Genomic DNA, 20,865 nt, shown 5'->3' with positions numbered 1-20,865 from the left:
GAGTCATCCATTAGCTTAGCATATTGATCGTTCAGTTTTGTTGTTATTGCTTTCTTCATATCAAATACATATTCCTTCGTCTATGAGATTATGCAACTCCCGGATACCGGAGGAATGCCTTGTGTGCTATCAAACGTCACAACATAAATGGGTGATTATAATGATGCTCTATAGGTATCTCCGAAGGTGTTTGTTGAGTTGGCATAGATCGAGATTAGGATTTGTCACTCTGAGTATCAGAGAGGTATCTCTGGGCCCCCTCGGTAATACACATCATAAGCTTGCAAGCAAATGACTAAGGAGTTGGTCACGAGGTGATGTATTACGGAATGAGTAAAGATACTTACTGGTAACGAGATTGAAATAGGTATGAAGATACCGACGATCGAATCTTGGGCAAGTAACATACCGATAGACAAAGGGAATAACGTATGTTGTCATAAAGGTTCGACCGATAAAGATCTTAGTAGAATATGTAGGAGCCAATATGAGCATCCAGGTTCCGCTATTGGTTATTGACCAGAGAGGTGTTTCCGTCATGTCTACATAGTTCTCGAACCCGTAGGGTCCGCACGCTTAACATTCAATGACGATATTGTATTGTATGAGTTATGTGATTTGGTGACCGAATGTTGTTCGGAGTCTCGGATGAGATCATGGACATGACGAGGAGTCTCGAAATGGTCGAGAGGTAAAGATTGATATATAGGACAATAGTATTCGCACACCGGAAGTGTTCCAAAGTGTATCGGGTATTTATGGGAGTACCGGCCGGAGGGGTTCCAGGGGGAATATATGGGCCATATGGGCCATGAGAGGAGAGCACACCAGCCCACAATGGGTGGCGCGCCCCTTTATGGCAGGAGGCCGAACCGGAAGAAGGAAAAAAGGGGGTTAGCCCCCCTTTCCTTTCTTTCTTCCCCCCTTCCCTTTCTTCTCCGGTGAAATAAGGCAGGGGCGCCACTTGGGGAAACCCCAAGTAGGATTCAGATCCTACTTGGGGCGCACCCTGGCTGCCTCCCGTCTCCCTCCCACCTATATATATGTGGGTTGGGGGAGCGCCCCTAGCACATCCAAGACAATTACCTAGCCGTGTGCGGCGCCCCCCTCCACCGTTTACTCCCACTGTCACATCTTCGTATTGCTTAGGCGAAGCCCTGCGCGGATCACTTCACCATCACCGTCACCAAGCCGTTGTGCTGAGGGAACTCATCTACTACCTCGACAACTTGCTGGATCAGGAAGGCGAGGGACGTCAACGAGCTGAACGTGTGCAGAACTCAAAGGTGTCGTACGTTCGATACTTGATTGGTTGGAGCTAGAAGAAGTTTGACTACATCAACCACGTTGTCAAATGCTTCCGCTTTCGGTCTACAAGGGTACGTAGACATACTCTCCCCCTCATTGCTATGCATCTCCATGGATAGATCATTGCATGTGCATAGATTTTTTTTGTTTTCATGCAACATTTCCCAACAGTGGCATCATGAGCCATGTCTATGCGTAGATGATATGCACGAGTAGAACATAAAGACTTGTGGGCGATGATAGTCATACTGCTTACCACCAACGTCTTATTTTGATTCGGCGGTATTGTGGGATGAAGCGCCCGGACCAACCTTACATGTCCACGCACATGAGATCAGTTCCACCGACAGACATGCAACTAGTTTTGCATAAAGGTGGATGGTCTGTTTCTCCTACTTTAGTTGAATCGAATTTGACCGCGGACGGTTCTTGAAGAAGGTCAAAACAGCAAACTTGACAAAACACCATTGTGGTTTGATGCGTAGGTAAGAACGGTTCTTGCTAGAAGCCCGTAGCAGCCATGTAAAACTTGCAACAACAAAGTAGAGGACATCTAACTTGTTTTTGCAGGGGATGTTGTGATGTGATATGCTCAAGACATGATGTGATAAGCGTTATTGTATGAGATGATCATGTTTTGTAAGATCATGACGATGCTTTGGAGATGGAGATCAAAAGCATAAGATGATGTGTCGGTGGGAACGACACCTATGGGATCACAAGAATCCCTACTACGGTTGCGGGGCGCGGGGTCGTGAGAAGAGCGGATCAAACAGATAGCACACGGTTCGTTTATCCAGATTCGGGCCGCGAGGATGCGTAAAACCCTACTCCTGCTTTGGTGGATTCTATATCTGTGTTCTTGAGCTAGCTATGGGGCGTGATGAGCTCCAAAAAGCCGAATCCCTCTCCTGGTCGCCTCGGGCCTCCTTTTATAGGAAAAAGGGTAGCCACAGTGGCACACAGGAGGTGGAAAGGGAACAGTGATGCGAGGTTATCCCTCGCATTACATGACAAGGCGCATTTAATGCGTCTTGCCCAGGTGTCCTTGCTTTATCGGGGACGGGGGAGAGCCCTGTCTCGTCCGTCGCCGCTCCCTCTCGTGTTGACATGTGCCCTGGCCAGCGGCGCCCGCGGTGCCATGTAGGCAGGCAAGCAGCTGAGGTGGCGCAGTGGTAGGTCTCCACAAAGATCTGCATGCCGCCACGCAGGTGCCTGCCCAGCTGGTTGGGTCGGCAGCTGCATGCGAACGACGGTGGAGGTTTGACTGGCGTGGGCCTGATGGTGGCCCTACGGGTGTTCTTGGCAAGGGCCTTGCCGGGGCCCCGGCAAGGGTCTTGCCGTGGCGGCTGCTGTCATCCCCGACAAGGCTCTTGCCGGGGGCCTTGTGGTCCTCCTTGGCTGGGATCCCGCCAAAGATCATCATCTTCTAAAGGGTGTATCTGATCTTGAATGCCTTCACAAAGATCTGCATGCCACCACGGGGATGTCTCCCGAATCCTTGCCCCATGGGGGCAGTGGACTCAAGGGTGACTCACTCCGTAGGCGTGGGGCGAGCTGCCACGACAAGGGTCTTGCCGGGTTTGCTAAAACCGCCTCTCGGTAAGGATCTTGCCGGGGGGGGGGGGGGTCCGCTTTGTCCCCTTTGCTCTTTGTGGTCTTGGTCTTGGCGTCGTTCTGCTTCTCCTGAGCTTTGGCCTTACCTTGGCTCACCTCCCTTGCCTTGCTCAGTGTGGTGGTGCCCGTGGCTCAGACTGCCCGTGCATAGTTATAGGGGTACAAAAAGTGTACCCCTCTTTTTGTACACCGACAGGAGCCCCTGGGCCTAGGCCACACGTAAGCGCAATCGCGTCGTTGGGCTAGGCCCAAAAACGGTGCGCGGGCAGGCGGGACGGTTTTTACCGTGGTAAGTTTCTTCGCGCGCTGTGCTTCCCATGCTTCCCGCGTGTGGCACGGCGTGGGGAGGCGTGTGTGACGTGGGCGGCATGCGTGGGGCTGCTTCCCGCGGGCATGCGTCACATCACATTTAATGTGAAAGGAGGCGGCACGCGTTTTTCCCCCATAAGAAGGAATAACCGCGGGCGCGCTGCTCACTTTCTCCTCTTTCCTCGTGCCTTTTCCAATCTCAGAGCCGCCGTTTCCTCTCTTCCTTCCTTCCTAAGCTTCCGCTATCACACGCCGCCGCTGCTTTGCCATCCCCCTTCCTCAGCCCTCTGAACTTCTTGGTCGCCATGGCTCCCAAATTCGCCATGGGCAAGGGATGGCTAAGGGCGCCGGGACGGTGGAGCCGCCGGAGAGCACGCTGTCGGGGGACCGGACGAAGTCCGCCTTCTTCTTCTTCCCCTCGACGGTTGATGTTCAAGAGCTCCGGGCCTCCTTCAAGCCCCTATGGGGAGTGAAGACGGGGGGAGAGGATTCGGGACACCCGGCGACGCGCATCATTCCTGCTGCTTGCGTTGATCCTGCCTCGAATCGGTACCCCTTCTTCGTCGATTACTTTTCTTGCGGGTTATGCCCTTCTTTCTCCGATTTCTTCTACGATGTTATGCGCACCTTCGGCTTTCGCCTCTTGGATTTTACTCCGAATGCGGTGGCGTGCATGGCTTTCTTCGTGCATCTTTGCGAAGGCTTTGCCGGGGTGCAGCCCAACACGGCGCTCTTCCGCCATTACTTCTTCCCTTGAATCCAGCCGGGAGGAGCCGTCTCCGATTGCGTCACCTGGATCCCAAGATCCAAGGGGGCGTACCCGGACGGTGCCGTGAAGGAGAGGTGGGAGGAATGGCGTGGCCGGTGGTGCTGGATTGAAGATGAAAACCCGCCGGAATTCTGCAAGGTCCGCCGAGTGCCGCCGGTCCGCGGCAGCGATTGGAGCAATGTCGACGCCGCCGATGGGAGGCTCACCGTCGCCACCACCAAGATTCTCCGGCTCACCCAGGCCGGACTCACCCTTGAGATGATCGGGGCGGACTTCATTCGCCGCTGGATCGCCCCGTTGCACAGCAAGGGGAGGCCAGCTTGGCTCTTTACGAACCCGGCTGACATTATGCGACTCTGCCCCGGCCTCGATCACAACTTCACAGTGCTGGCGCATGCCCACTTCTTCCAGCGGCTTTTCCAGCTTGATGTGTGTCGCGATGGCGAGGTTCAGCGGATCGGCAAGGCCGCGAGGGCTGCCGCAAAGGTTGGCAAGGCCCTCAAGGGACCATTTTTCAAGCTGCCAGCGGGGGTGGTCCTGTTGTGCAACAATTCGCGTCGGTCCGAGATCATCGCCATGATGCCGGACTGTAACGCGCACGGCCCTGTCCCGAGCTGGGAGGAGTCGAAGGACGAGGATGTGCAGCAATTCTTTGACACCCTAATCGAGGTGTACGTCAATGCCGACACCGAGCGGTGGCTTATCATGGACACCACCCAGGCAGAGCTGGACTACATCGCCACTAGGGCGAGGGAGGCACAGCTTGCCATGGAGGCCAGCAGCGCCGGGGGCGTGGAGGACATGGCCGCAACGGCGGCGGAGGAAGAGGAGCTCTCCCGGTGGGCGGTGGCCTCCGGGGAGGTCAGTAGCGCCAACACTGGATCTCCGCTCATCGAAGACGCGGCCGACGAGTCGTCGGGGGAGGAGGAGGACGCGGCGGCGGGCTCGACGCCAACCAGGGGAAGAGGGCGAGTCCCGCGGCGGGCTGGCTCCGGTGAGCCGGTCCGGCCTAGCAGGGCTGCGCGGCCTCAATTGACGCTGGACGGGTCTGGGCGCCACACGAGGGCCACGGCAGCCAAGAGGCCGACAAAGGCTACTGAGAAGAAGAAGACAACAGCCCCTTCCTCATCCGGGAGCGCACAAACGCCGCCGCCTCCTTCGCCTCCTCCGGCAGGCGTCGACTCGGATGATGATGCGGAGCTCCCTTTTGATCTCGGGCCTCTCAGCCCGGAGAGGAAAAGGAAACTGGTGGAAGAGGAGGAGACGGACGACGAGTAAGTTCTCCGTTCCTTACTGTCATTTCCATTTCCTCGAATTGGGTCGCTTGTCTTGATCCATTTTTGCTTCCGTAGGGAGACAGAGACGTTGGCCCAGAGGGTGAAGAGGGCGAGGACCTCGGCGAGCAGCTAGCCCCCGGCTGGGGCTTCAAAGACACCACTGGTGGTGCTGAGCAGCCCGGACAGCAGCCCTCGGCGCAGCCCCCAGCGTAAGTTTGTCACCCTCTTCTTACTCGACATGTGGTAGGTGCTCGATACCATGATGCTGACCTTGCCGGGTTTGCAGGAGGGGAGCGGCAGCAGGAGGAGCCACATAGGGCTACTCCTAACACACCACCCCCATCGACTACGCCGCCGCGGGGGGCGTCCCCGGCAAGGGTATCAGGCACGGAGCCCACACCTATGGAGGAAGAGGGGAACTTGGGCGCTGGTGGCTCTGCCACGGCGCCAAATGCTGGCGGAGAGGGGACTTCTGCTTCACAGCCTGGCACTGGTGAGTCGCCTGTCCTTCATCTCTGTTTTTCCCTTATTCTTTTCTTGGCTTCATTGCTCCCGTTGCTGCCCAGGCCCTCCTTCAACAGGTATGGAGGACGTGGATACCGTTGCTGGGAACATTGCTGAGGAGGCCGCCAAGGATGCTGCCGAGGACACCACGGCGGGGGCCGCCAAGGCGACTGGCGAGGCTTCTGTCAAGGGCGCCAGCGGTGGAGCTGCCGGTGAGGCCGGCAAGGCCTCCGCCAAGAAAGAGGTGGTGGGTGACCAGCCTCCCTCCTCCTCAACCTCGGGCCCCGGCAGATATCTGAAGGTGGGCGACGATCTCTTTGTCCACCTCCCAGGGGCGTCAAGCCGGGCGCCTGCCGAAGGGGAAGTTTTCGACGGCGAGGTGCTTGCCGCCACCGGGCTCGAGGTGGTTGATGAGCCGGGCGTTGGTGGCGATAGTTCTCCAGAAGAGCAGCTTTTCTGTGCCATGGGGGGCCATTTTCCGGAAGCTCCAAGTGCTCTACCGTGCTCGCCTGGACAAGGTCAAGTCCAGGATGGCAACGGTGGACAACGCGGAGGTGGACTTCAAGGCGCGCGTTGTCGAGACGCAGACCTGGTTCCACCAGGCTCGCGAGGAGCAGAGGGCCTTTCAGGAGAAATTGGCCGAGCGCGATGTGGAGCTCACCATGAAGATGGCCGACATCGAGAAGGCCCAGGAAAAGGCGGCGAACTTGGCTGCCGCGGCCGAGGCCGCCCGGAACCAGCATCAAGCCACCTTGGATTCCTAGGAAGAGGACCTCACCGCGCGTGAGGCGAAGCTTGCCGCAACGCTCCGTGGAAAGGATGAGGAGCTCGAGGCCCTTGTCGCGCGGCGGACTCGCGAGCTGGAGCAGAGACATAAGGAGGCACTCGATGCCCAGGCTCTGGCCCATGCCGGCAAGGTAAGGGAGTTGGAGGTGGCGCAGGACGAGCTGAAGGAGCAGGCCCTCAAGCTGTCCAACGAGAAGAGCACGCTCAATAGCGCCTTGGTGGAGGCACACGGAGCGGTCATCAGCAGGGCTGGGGAGCTCTCCGAAGCGCAAAACTCCGTCAGAGACCTCAAGCTGAAGCTGGAGGATCTCGAGAAGATGCTGCGGAGAGTAGGGCTCGGGAGGAGACCTTGACCAGGAGCCTGGAGGAGGAGAAGCAGCTGCGGGCGAACGAGGCCGCCTCTCACCGGGATTATGTGGTGGGCGAGAACAGATGGATCAGCCGTCTAGAGGAGGTCGCCGGCAGGGTCACCTCGCAGTTGGCCACCATGGGGATGCCACACGTGAGGTACGCCCGAGAGCGCAGCGGGACCGTCAACACCAAGTTGACCCTGTTCTTCGAGGGCGTCCTCGGAGCCTTGGCTTATCTTCACTCCAACAGGACGGCCATGCTGGCCGAGGAGGCCCGGCGACTTTGCTGGAGGGTCGTGACCAAGGTCCTCACCAAGATGGCGTATTGGAATCCCGATCTTGACTTCGCGGCCGCGATGAAGAGCTTGCCGGATGGTGCTGACCTCACGGTGCTCAAGGAGCGCATCAAGCCCATCACCGACTGCATCGACGAAATCAAGAGGGTGGAAGGCCAGCACCGGGATTAGGCATCCCGTTCTTCTTCGCCGCTGCAGGTTCCCGGCCAAGACAAAGTTATCTTTAGTTAGAACCGCAACTATGATGTGATGTAATATAACTTTGCAGTACTTTTAATTTTCATGCATGTTATTTCCCCGTTCAATTCCTCTTTGTATGCGTGCCCTACGTCAATCGGGAAGGCTTGCCGGCGCGGAAGCCCCTAGCGGCGTTTTGGGGACGGATCCCCATGGCTAGCCGGGTACGCGTGCTATCGGACGAGCCACCTTTCCGTTCTGAATGCGGCCACTCGAACTGTCGAGCTTGACTTGAGTCAGAATCGGGGGCGTTGCTGATCGCGGAAGGCTACTCTGCCATTATCGACGTAGCCGCTTGAGCTGTTGAGCGGACTCGAAACAGGGCAAGGGCGTTGCCGATCGTGGTAGAGCCCCCTGGCGTGCAGGTTTTTCATACAAAGCGAATATCTCCGGGGGGGGGGGGATAACCTCAAATAAGAAGGGTAGCATAAATAAGGGTTCAGTGCAACTTAGCTTCTGTTTGCGATCGCTCGAGTGTCGATCTTCTGGCCTCCTTTCTTCTTCAAGGGTCATGAAGATGAAGGAGTGCCGGGCTAACTGCTAGAGCCGATTCTCACAACTGCGCCCCCTACCTGGCGCGCCAAAGATGTCGGTGGGAACGACACCTATGGGATCACAAGAATCCCTACTACGGTTGCGGGGCGCGGGGTCGTGAGAAGAGCGGATCAAACAGATAGCACACGGTTCGTTTATCCAGGTTCGGGCCGCGAGGATGCGTAAAACCCTACTCCTGCTTTGGTGTATTGTATATCTGTGTTCTTGAGCTAGCTATGGGCGTGAGGAGCTCCAAAAAGCCGAATCCCTCTCCTGGTCGCCTCGGGCCTCCTTTTATAGGAAAAGGGGTAGCCACAGTGGCACACAGGAGGTGGAAAGGGAACAGTGATGCGAGGTTATCCCTCGCATTACATGACAAGGCGCATTTAATGCGTCTTGCCCAGGTGTCCTTGCTTTATCGGGGACGGGGGAGAGCCCTGTCTCGTCCGTCGCCGCTCCCTCTCGTGTTGACACGCGCCCTGGCCAGCGGCGTCCATGGTGCCATGTAGGCAGGCAGGCAGCTGAGGTGGCGTAGTGGTAGGTCTCCATGAAGATCTGCATGCCGCCACGCAGGTGCCTGCCCAGCTGGTTGGGTCGGCAGCTGCATGCGAACGACGGTGGAGGTTTGACTGGCGTGGGCCTGATGGTGGCCCTACGGGTGTTCTTGGCAAGGGCCTTGCTGGGGCCCCGGCAAGGGTCTTGCCGTGGCGGCTGCTGTCATCCCCGGCAAGGCTCTTGCCGGGGGCCTTGTGGTCCTCCTTGGCTGGGATCCCGCCAAGGATCATCATCTTCTAAAGGGTGTATCTGATCTTGAATGCCTTCACAAAGATCTGCATGCCACCACGGGGATGTCTCCTGAATCCTTGCCCCATGGGGGCAGTGGACTCAAGGGTGACTCACTCCGTAGGCGTGGGGCGCCACGGCAAGGGTCTTGCCGGGTTTGCTAAAACCGCCTCCCGGTAAGGATCTTGCCGGGGGGTCCGCTTTGTCCCCTTTGCTCTTTGTGGTCTTGGTCTTGGCATCGTTCTGCTTCTCCTGAGCTTCGGCCTTACCTTGGCTCACCTCCCTTGCCTTGCTCAGTGTGGTGGTGCCCGTGGCTCAGACTGCCCATGCACAGTTATAGGGGTACAAAAAGTGTACCCATGTTTTTGTACACCGACATGATGATGGCCATATCATGTCACATATTTTGATTGCATGTGATGTTTATATTTTATGCATCTTATTTTGCTTAGTACGGCGGTAGCATTATAAGATAATCCCTTAACTAAATTTCAAATTAAAAGTTTTCTCTCTGAGTATGCATCATTGCTATAGTTCGTCATGTTGAGACACCACGTGATGATCGGGTGTGATAGACTCTATGGTCACATACAATGGGTGCAAGACAATTTTGCACATGCGGAATACTTGGGTTAAACTTGACGAGCCTAGCATGTACATAGATGGCCTCGGAACACTGGACACTGAAAGGTCGAACGTGAATCATATAGTAGATATGATCAATATAGAGATGTTCACCATTGGTGACTACTCCATCTCACGTGATGACCAGACATGGTTTAGTTGATTTGGATCACGTATCATTTAGATGACTTGAGGGATGTCTATCTAAGTGAGAGTTCTTAAGTAATTTTATTAATTGAACTTAATTTATCATGAACTTAGTCCTGATAGTATTTGCATATCTATGTTGTAGATCAATGGGCCGTGCTACCGTTCCCCTGAATTTTAATGCGTTCCTAGAGAAAGCTAAGTTGGAAGATGATGGTAGCAACTACATGGTCTGGGTCCGTAACTTGAGGATTATCCTCATTGCTGCACATAAAAATTATGTCCTTGATGCACCGCTAGGTGAAAGGCCTGCTGCAGGAGCATGATACGTCTCCAATGTATCTATAATTTTTGATTGCTCCATGCTATATTATCTACTGTTTTGGATGTTTATGGGCTTTATTATACACTTTTATATTATTTTTGGGACTAACCTATTAACCCAGAGCCCAGTGCCAGTTTTTGTTTTTTTTTTGCCTATTTTAGGGTTTCGAAGAAAAGGAAAATCAAATGGAGTCCAATTGACCTGAAACTTCACGGAACTTATTTTTGGAAGGAAAGCAACCCTGGAGACTTGGAGTCCACGTCAAGGAAGCATCAAGGAGGCCACGAGGTAGGGGGGCGCGCCCACCCCCCTGGGCGCGCCCTCCACCCTCGTGGGCCCCTCGTGGCCCCCCTGACGTATTTCTTCCGCCTATATATCTCCATATACCCTAAAACGATCGGGGAACATAACAGATCGGGAGTTCCGCCGCCAGAAGCCTCCGTAGCCACTGAAAGCCAATCTAGACCCGTTCCGGCACCCTGCCAGAGGGGGGAATTCCTCTCCTGTGGCCATCTTCATCATCCCGGTGCTCTCCATGATGAGGAGGGAGTAGTTCTCCCTCGAGGCCGAGGATATGTACCAGTAGCTATGTGTTTGATCTCTCTCTCTCTCTCTCTCTCGTGTTCTTGATTTGGCACGATCTTGATGTATCGCGAGCTTTGCTATTATAGTTGGATCTTATGTTTCTCCTCCCCCTCTACTCTCTTGTAATGGATTGAGTTTTCCCTTTGAAGTTATCTTATCGGATTGAGTCTTTAAAGATTTGAGAACACTTGATGTATGTCTTGCCGTGCGTATCTGTGGTGACAATGGGATACCACGTGATTCACTTGATGTATGTTTTGGTGATCAACTTGCGGGTTCCACCCATGAACCTATGCATAGGGGTTGGCACACGTTTTCGTCGTGATTCTCTGGTAGAAACTTTGGGGCACTCTTTGAGGTTCTATGTGTTGGTTGAATAGATGAATCTGAGATTGTGTGATGCATATCATATAATCATACCCACGGATACTTGAGGTGACATTGGAATATCTTGGTGACATTAAGGTTTTGGTTGATGTGTGTCTTAAGGTGTTATTCTAGTACGAACTCTAGGGCTGTTTGTGACACTTATAGGAATAGCCCAACGGATTGATTGGAAAGAATAACTTTGAGGTGGTTTCGTACCCTACCATAATCTCTTCGTTTGTTCTCGGCTATTAGTGACTTTGGAGTGACTCTTTGTTGCATGTTGAGGGATAGTTATGTGATCCAATTATGATATTATTGTTGATAGGACTTGCACTAGTGAAAGTATGAACCCTAGGCCTTGTTTCCTAGCATTGCAATACTGTTTACGCTCACTTTTATCATTAGTTACCTTGCTGTTTTTATATTTTCAGATTACAAAAACTATTATCTACCATCCATATACCACTTGTATCACCATCTCTTCGCTGAACTAGTGCACGGAGGGAGTCCTGGATTAGGGGGTGTCCGGATGGCCGGACTATACCTTCGGCCGGACTCCTGGACTAGATACAAGATCGAAGACTTCGTCCCGTGTCCGGAAGGGACTTTCCTTGGCGTGGAAGGCAAGCTTGGCGATACGGATATGTAGATCTCCTACCATTGTAACCGACTCTATGTAACCCTACCCCTCTCTGGTGTCTATATAAACCGGAGGGTTTTAGTCCGTAGGACGAACAACAATCATACCATAGGCTAGCTTCTAGGGTTTAGCCTCTCCGATCTCATGGTAGATCTACTCTTGTGCTACCCATATCATCAATATCAATAAAGCAGGACGTAGGGTTTTACCTCCATTAAGAGGGCCCGAACCTGGGTAAAACATTGTGTCCCCTGCCTCCTGTTACCATCCTCCTAGACGCACAGTTCGGGACCCCCTACCCGAGATCCGCCGGTTTTGACACTGACATTGGTGCTTTCATTGAGAGTTCCTCTGTGTCGTTACTTTTAGGCCCGATGGCTTCTCCGATCATCAATAGCGATGCGATCCAGGGTGAGACTTTTCTCCCCGGACAGATCTTCGTATTCGGCGGCTATGCACTGTGGGCCAATTCGCTTGGTCATCTGGAGCAGATCGAAAGCTACGCCCCTGGCCATCAGGTCAGATTTGGAAGTTTGAACTACACGGCCGACATCCGCGGAGACTTGATCTTCGACGGATTCGAGCCACAGCCGAACACGCCGCACTGTCACGATGGGCATGATTTAGCTCTGCCGCCGAACAGTGCCCCGGAGGCCGCACCTGTGTCCGCTCCGACCCCTAGCTCGGAGCCGATCACACCAATCGAGGATGGGTGGTTAGACACCGCCTCGGGGGCTGCAATCTCTATGGCGATCGAGCCGAACACCAGCCCTATTCTCTGTGAAGCCCGTGACTCCAAGGAGGCGGACCCCTCTCCAGACTTCGAGCCCTCCGCGCCCCGACCGATCGAACCCGATTGGGTGCCGATCATGGAGTTCACCGCCGCGGACATCTTTCAGCACTCGCCCTTCGGCGATATTCTGAATTCACTAAAGTCTCTCTCTTTGTCAGGAGAGCCCTGGCCAGACTATGGTCAGCAAGGTTGGGATGCGGATGATGAAGAAATTCAAAGCCCACCCACCACCCACTTCGTAGCCACTGTCGATGATTTAACCGACATGCTCGACTTCGACTCCGAAGACATCGATGGTATGGACGCCGATGCAGGAGACGATCAAGAACCAGCGCCTATAAGGCACTGGAAAGCCACCTCGTCGTATTATATATACATGGTGGACACCCCAAAAGAAGGCAATGGCGATGGAACAACGGAGGACGACCCCTCCAAGAAGCAGCCTAAGCGTCGGCGTCAGCGGCGCCGCTCTAAATCCCACCAAAACAAAAACGGTGATTCCGGCACGGGAGATAATAACACCCCGGACAGTGCCGAAGACAACCACCTCCTGCAAGATTCAACACAGGAGGATAGAGAAGCCAACCCTCATGAGAGAGCGGCAGACAGAGAGGTCGAGGACGATAATTATATGCCTCCCTCCGAAGACGAGGCAAGCCTCGACAACAATGAATTTGTCATGCCGGAGGATCCCGTCGAACAAGAGCGTTTCAAACACAGGCTTATGGCCACGGCGAGCAGCCTCAAGAAAAAACAGCAACAGCTTAGAGCTGATCAAGATTTGCTAGCCGACAGATGGACTGAAGTCCTTGCGGCCAAAGAGTATGAACTCGAACGCCCCTCCAAGAGCTACCCAAAGCGCAGGTTGCTACCCCAATTAGAGGAGGAAGCACCTAAACCTACATCACCAGCGCATGATGCGGCCAACCGGCCACCCCGTGGCCGGGACAGAGAGGCCTCTCGGCCCTCCACTCAAGCCGCACCCCGGCGCCGCTCAAAAAATACCAAGGCATGGGAAAATGCGCCAGAACTGCGAGATATATTGGAGGACAAGGCAAGGCAAACAAGATCGATCTACGGATCACGTGGGCGCCCCACGGCACGAGACGGTACTCGTCACGCCGGATACAGTAAATCCAGCCGGGCCGAACACAGTAGACAAAGCTCGTTTGAGGTACATCGTGATGTAGCCCAATATAGAGGCGCCGCACACCCACTATGCTTCACAGATGAAGTAATGGATCATCAAATCCCTGAGGGTTTCAAACCCGTGAACATCGAATCATACGATGGCACAACAGATCCTGCGGTATGGATCGAGGACTATCTCCTTCATATCCACATGGCCCGCAATGATGACCTACACGCCATCAAATACCTCCCACTCAAGCTTAAAGGACCATCTCGGCATTGGCTTAACAGCTTGCCAGCAGAATCAATTGGTTGTTAGGAGGACCTGGAAGCCGCATTCCACGACAATTTCCAGGGCACTTATGTGCGACCACCAGACGCCGATGACCTAAGCCACATAATTCATCAGCCAGAGGAATCGGCCAGACAATTCTGGACACGGTTCCTAACCAAGAAAAATCAAATTGTCGACTGTCCGGACGCAGAGGCCCTAGAAGCCTTCAAGCATAACATCCGCGATGAGTGGCTTGCACGGCACCTAGGACAGGAAAAGCCGAAATCTATGGCAGCCCTCACGACACTTATGACACGCTTTTGCGCGGGAGAAGACAGCTGGCTAGCTCGCAGCAATAACATGACCAAGAGCCCTAGTAATTCGGATACCAAGGACAGCAGTGGTAGGTCGCGTCGCAACAAGCAAAAGCGCTGCATTAACGGCGACAACACTGAGGATACGGCAGTTAATGCCAGATTCAGAGGCTCTAAACCCGGTCAACGGAAAAAGCAATTCAAAAGAAATACTCCGGGCCCGTCCAGTTTGGACCAAATACTCGACCGCTCATGCCAGATACATGGCACCCCCGAAAAACCAGCCAATCACACCAACAGGTATTGTTGGGTGTTCAAGCAGGCAGGCAAGTTAAATGCCGAAAGCAGAGACAAGGGGCTGCATAGCGATGACGAGGAGGAGCCCCGGCCGCCGAACAACAGTGGACAGAAAGGTTTTCCTCCACAAGTGCGGACTGTGAACATGATATACGCAACCCACGTCCCCAAGAGGGAGCGGAAGCGTGTGCTAAGGGACGTATACGCGATGGAGCCAGGCGCCCCAAAGTTCAACCCATGGTCTTCCTGCCCGATCACTTTTGATCGAAGGGACCACCCCACTAGCATCCGTCATGGCGGATTCGCCGCATTGGTTCTAAACCCAATTATTGATGGATTTCACCTCACTAGAGTCCTTATGGACGGCGGCAGCAGCCTGAACCTGCTTTATCAGGATACAGTGCGAAAAATGGGCATCGATCCCTCGAGGATTAAACCCACCAGAACGACCTTTAAAGGCGTCATACCAGGTGTAGAAGCCAACTGTACAGGCTCAGTTTCACTTGAAGTGGTCTTCGGATCTCCGGATAATTTCCGAAGCAAGGAGTTAATCTTTGACATAGTCCCGTTCCGCAGTGGCTATCACACACTGCTCGGGTGAACCGCATTTGCCAAGTTCAATGCGGTGCCACACTACGCATACCTCAAGCTCAAGATGCCAGGCCCTTGAGGCGTCATCACGGTCAATGGAAACACCGAACGCTCTCTCCGAACGGAGGAGCACACGGCGGCTATCGCAGCGGAAGTACAAAGCAGCCTCTCAAGGCAATTCTCTAGTCCGGCCATTAAACGTCTGGACACCGTCAAGTGTGCCCGGAGTAACCTACACCAAGACCGCCTGGCACGTTCATAGCAAGCGTAGAAATGCGGCCCCAACCCAGCCCTCGTGAACTTGCGAAACCAGTGCTGCGCGTACATAACTATGCTCTGGAAATACCATGGGCACAGAGGGAGGGGCACCATCACGGCACGCCCGAAACGCGGCTTAAACCGCACTAGGGGCTGCCGATTTCTTAATTTTCTCTTATTTTCAGGACTCCATTCTTCGGAAGGCTTGTCTGGCAGTACAATTGCCGCACAAACGATACAACCAGGGAAGCTGAAAGCTACGCCGCACTATGGAACTCTAAGGTGGTCTCTATAACGAGCAGTATACCTGTTTCGCATAACATTCCGCAGCTCGCCCCTGGAAAGGACATATTTGATAGTCCCATCTTTTGCTTATCGCACTATTTGTATCGTCCTGCTTTAATCGCAGCCTTTTTAAATAAACAATTATAGCTTCCGTCTATTATTGCATTACTCTTTTTTACGAATATATGTTCATTAATGACATATTGCACCCGTACACTTTGGTACGGCCAATACGCCAGGGGCTTAAGTACCCCACAATACGGTGTGAGAAGTCCGAACACTTTCACAAGTGCGGCACCCCGAACTTATAGCATTATATGCATCGGCTGCGAATCATGTCTTGGGTCAATAGTTGGGTTTGCCCGGCTCCTATGTTTTGGTACCTTACGTTCCGTTATATCCGCTAAGGTAGCACTCGGAGAATTACTGCGATTGTGCCCTAGTTGAGATGAGCTAAGCACCTCAGTAGAGAAAGCTAAAACTGACCGTCATGATGAGGCGAGAGCTGGTCGCTGTTCGAGAGGTTTTCGAGTCCCTAAAGACTTATGCCGCTTAGAGCGAGGAGTCGGCTTTGTCCGGCCTAGGCGTGGATAGCGCCACGAACTCGGTCTTCCGAACACTAGGGGCTTCGCCGAAATTTAAAATTATAGAATTCTATGGCTAAGTGAGAGTGTTCAAGCATTATAGTCCGATTGCCTTGTTCGTTGTGTTGAGCGCCTCCCTCGAAGGACCCAAGAATGGGAAAAAGAGCGCTCATGTTTATCCCGAACACCCCAGCACTCGTGCCATGGGGGCAGAAGCCGACGACTCGCCATCTCTCAAATTTTATAAACGGCCGCACAGAAGGTAATATTTTAAATTCAAAAGGCATTGCTTAGCGCACATGAACAAGTTTTCAGCGCACAGGACAAAACGAGCGAGTTTACTGAAAAATTACATCCATGGAACATTCATCCGCCACAAGGCGGGCACCCTTCAGAACGCCCTCATAATACATCTCGGGCTTGCTATGCTCCTTGCCCGGCGGTGGCCCGTCCTTCACAAGCTTCTCAGCATCCAGCTTGCCCCAGTGCACCTTCGCACGGGCAAGCGCCCTACGGGCACCCTCGATGCATACGGAGCGCTTGATGACTTCGAGCCTTGGACAGGCCTCCACCAGCTGCCTCACTAGCCCGAAGTAGCTCCCAGGCATGGCCTCTCCAGGCCACAGCCGGACTATGAGGCCCTTCATGGCCTGTTCGGCCACGTTATGGAGCTCGACCAGCTGTTTTAGCTGGTCGCTTAAGGGCACCAGATGTTCGGCCTCAGCATACTAAGACCAGAACAGCTTTTCTGTCGAGCTTCCCTCCTCGGCTCAGTAGACGGCGGCGGCATCCGACACGCTACGGGGCAAGTCTGCGAATGCTCCTGGAGAGCTCCAGATTTGGGTAAGTAACAAGTAATTCACTTTTACGTGCTTGCTTTGCATAAAGAATGCCTTACCCGCCGCTATCTTTTTTATTGCCTCAACCTCCTGGAGGGCCTTCTGGGCTTCGGCCTTGGCAGACTTGGCATCTTTAATGGCCGCCGCGAGCTCAGACTCTCGTGTCTTCGAGTCAAGCTCCAAACTCTCATGTTTTTTCATGAGAGCCTGGAGCTCTTGCCGCACCTCGCCAACCTGCGTATCATGCTTCTCCCGCTCGGTGCGCTCCGTGGCCGCCCTCTTTTTGGCCTCGGACAGCGCTTGCTTAAGGGTCGCCACCTCAGTTGTGGCCCCTACAATAGCCGCGTTAATCCTGTCACTTTTTGCAATTGCACCTTTCACATATTTCAATAAGGTATTTCTTACCTTCCTTCTCCTCGAGCTACTGCTTGGCTAGGCCGAGCTCTTGCTCGGACCGCTCGATGTTCTTCTTCAGCATATCCACCTCCGCAGTCAGTGCGGCGGAGGCCAGCAGCGAAGCCTGCATACGCATATTGACTTGATTATGTTAGACTCCTGCGAATGTTATTAGATCCTCTATTCGGCTTTTCTTTCCAAACGTCAAACAGAGCATCAGGGGCTACTGTCTATGCGGTAATATTTTTACATATTCTTTACTTACCTCAAAGCCTGTTAGAAGGCTGGCACAGGCTTCAGTCAGTCGGCTCTTGGCGGACTGAACCTTCTGGATCACCGCACTCATAATAGTGCGGTGCTCCTCATCGATGGAGGCGCTGTTAAGCGTCTCCAGCAAATTTTCCGGTGCCTCCGGTTGGACGGAGGTCACCGGCTCGGTAGGCTTGCTCCTCTTGGAAGGAGGCTGCCTACCGGAGTCCGGAACCATTGAAGGTTCTGGCGCGATGTCCGGCTCAAGGCCGGACTTGGAGCCCTTGGGGGTTCTATCCCCTTTACGCCTGGAGTCCGGGAGGTTGCCTTGCGGCGCCTCCAGGACCACCTCCTCCTAGCTTAGAACCTATTGGGACGCCACCTCGGCGCCGTCCGTAGGGTGGGGGAGGAAGCCGTCGGAAGCGAATTCACATCCGACGAATCCAGGGAGCCGCTCGACGACTCGTCGAGCCTGGCCTTGGGCGGACTGCACAATCATGTTCGACGTAAGGAAAAGCTGTGCAATGGGGGAATACTATGAATCACTCTGGTATCCGGATACTTACGATCTTGCCAGGGGCTTGGCCCTGTGCGGCCACTCCTCTTCGCCGTCGTCGGCGTTGGTGGAGTAGTCCGGAGGAGGGGTCTTCCCCCTCTTGGACCCTTCGGCCTCCCCAGTTGGGGCGGCCTTCCTTTTCTTCCCCCCCCACTGGAGGGGGAGATATCTCTTCTTCCTCCTCCTCGTCTTCATGGGAGGAGTGCGCCTTGGAGTCATCGGATGATGAATCCGACACCTCCTGGCGCCGGGCACTCTTTCGAGTCCCCATGGCCTTCTTCTTGGCCTTCTTCTCCGGCACCACGTAGGGTGCCGGAACCAGCAGCTTCGCCAAGCGAGCGTCCGCTGGGCCTTCGGGCAAAGGAGCCGGACAGTTGATCTGTCCGGATGTCTCCTGCCAATCCTGTCAAAGGTAAGGGAGCTTAGATCCCGCATGGAGTCAAACTATGAAAAACTAATACCCTGTAAAAGGTAAAAACAGCTTATCGCACGAGCGTGATGCTGCGTGCTGAATCCGCGATCCTCGGTAGTGGATGTGGGGGCCTCGGCACCCTTGAAAAGCACCTTCCAGGACTCTTCGTACGTCGTGTTGAAGAGCCTACTCAGAGTTCGGTGCCGCGCCGGGTCGAACTCCCACTGGTTGAAAGCTCGTTGTTGACACGGGAGGATCCGGTGGATGAGCATAACCTGGACTATGTTGACAAGTTGGAGCTTCCTGTCCACCAGGGTTTGGACGCATGTTTGGAGTCCGGTCAGCTCTCCTTTTTACCCCACGACATGCCCGTCTCTTTCTAGGAGGCGAGCCGCGTAGGGGGTCCGGATCGGAACTCGGGGGCTGCGACCCATTCAGGGTCGCGCGGCTCAGTGATGTAAAACCACCCCGATTGCCACCCCTTTAGGGATTCGACGAAGGAGCCCTCGAACCATAGGACGTTGGGCATCTTGCCCACCATGGCGCCTCCGCACTCCGCTTGGGTGCCGCGCACCACCTTCGGCTTGACATTGAAAGTCTTGAGCCATAGGCTGAAATGGGGGCAGATGCGGAAGAAAGCCTCGCACACGATGATAAACGCCGAGATGTTGAGGACAAAGTTCGGGGCCAGATCGTGGAAATCCAGGCCATAGTAGAACATGAGCCCCCAGAAAAATGGGTGGAGAGGGAAGCCCAGTCCGCGGAGGAAATGGGGGAGGAACACCACCCTCTCATGGGGCCTAGGGGGTGGGGATGAGCTGCCCCTCTTCAGGAAGCCGGTGCGCAATGTCGTTAGACAAGTATCCGGCCTTCCTCAGTCTTTTGATGTGTCCCTCCGTGACGGAGGAGACCATCCACTTGCCTCCCGCTCCGGACATGGCTGGAGAAGGTTGAGGTGGGGTGTGCGGACTTGGGCGCTGGAGCTCGAGTGCGCGGAAATGGATAGTCAAAGGAGGAAGAAGGCGTGGATGAAAAGGTGAATCCTTATCCCCTTATATGGGCGGACGCGACTATGCGCCCCCACCAGCCTGGTAAAACTCGCTTATCTCTCAAGCGCCGTAGTCAATGGCGCGGTTGGGTTACCAACACCCGTATTGATGAGAATCAAGGAATAAGGGGACACGATCTCTGCTTTAACAAGACGTGCCAAGGAAACCGCCTCGCTAAACGCGCTGAGGTGGGACAGTAAAACGATTCAAATAAAGACTTGGCCGTGGAGTGATGTCACGCTATGGAATACGCCAGCAGATTAGATTTGTGTAAATATTATTCTCTCTATGACAATATGTGGAAACTTATTTTGCAGAGCCGGACACTACCTTTGTGTTCAAAATCTTCTATGAAGTACTTGGAGGAGGAACCCGCCTTGCAATGCCGAAGACAATCTGCACGCCGGACTTGTCGTCATTGAAGCCTGGTTCAGGGGCTACTGAGGGAGTCCTGGATTAGGGGGTGTCCGGATGGCCGGACTATACCTTCGGCCGGACTCCTGGACTATGAAGATACAAGATCGAAGACTTCATCCCGTGTCCGGAAGGGACTTTCCTTGGCGTGGAAGGCAAGCTTGGCGATACGGATATGTAGATCTCCTACCATTGTAACCGACTCTATGTAACCCTAGCCCTCTCCGGTGTCTATATAAACCGGAGGGTTTTAGTCCGTAGGACGAACAACAATCATACCATAGGCTAGCTTCTAGGGTTTAGCCTCTCTGATCTCGTGGTAGATCTACTCTTGTACTACCCATATCATCAATATCAATCAAGCAGGACGTAGGGTTTTACCTCCATCAAGAGGGCCCGAACCTGGGTAAAACATTGTGTCCCCTGCCTCCTGTTACCATCCACCTAGACGCACAGTTCGGGACCCCCTACCCGAGATCCGCCGGTTTTGACACCGACATGCACCTATACAATTTACCATTGTATTGGGTGTGTTGGGGACACAAGAGACTCTTTGTTATTTGGTTGCAGGGTTGCTTGAGAGAGACCATCTTCATCCTACACCTCCTACGGATTGATAAACCTTAGGTCATCCACTTGAGGGAAATTTTCTACTGTCCTACAGACCTCTGCACTTGGAGGCCCAACAACGTCTACAAGAAGAAGGTTGTGTAGTAGACATCAAGCTCTTTTCTGGCGCTATTGCCGGGGAGGTTAGCGCTTGAAGGTATATCTTTAGATCTTGCAATCGAGTCTTTTAGTTTCTTGTTTTATCACTAGTTTAGTTTGTAAAATAAAAAAACTATAAAAAATGGAATTGAGTTTGTCTCATACGCTTCACCTTTTTAATATCTTTCGTGAGTATGATGGAAAGGATAATTGTGCTCAAGTTCTAGAAGAAGAAATCTATAAAATGTTTGGCAC

This window comes from Triticum urartu, chromosome 5A (genome assembly GCF_056163025.1).
Source record: "Triticum urartu cultivar PI428250 chromosome 5A, HENAU_Tu73, whole genome shotgun sequence".
Taxonomy (NCBI): domain Eukaryota; kingdom Viridiplantae; phylum Streptophyta; class Magnoliopsida; order Poales; family Poaceae; genus Triticum; species Triticum urartu.
The sequence above is the reverse complement of the archived record's forward strand: the minus strand, read 5'-3'. Positions refer to the sequence as shown.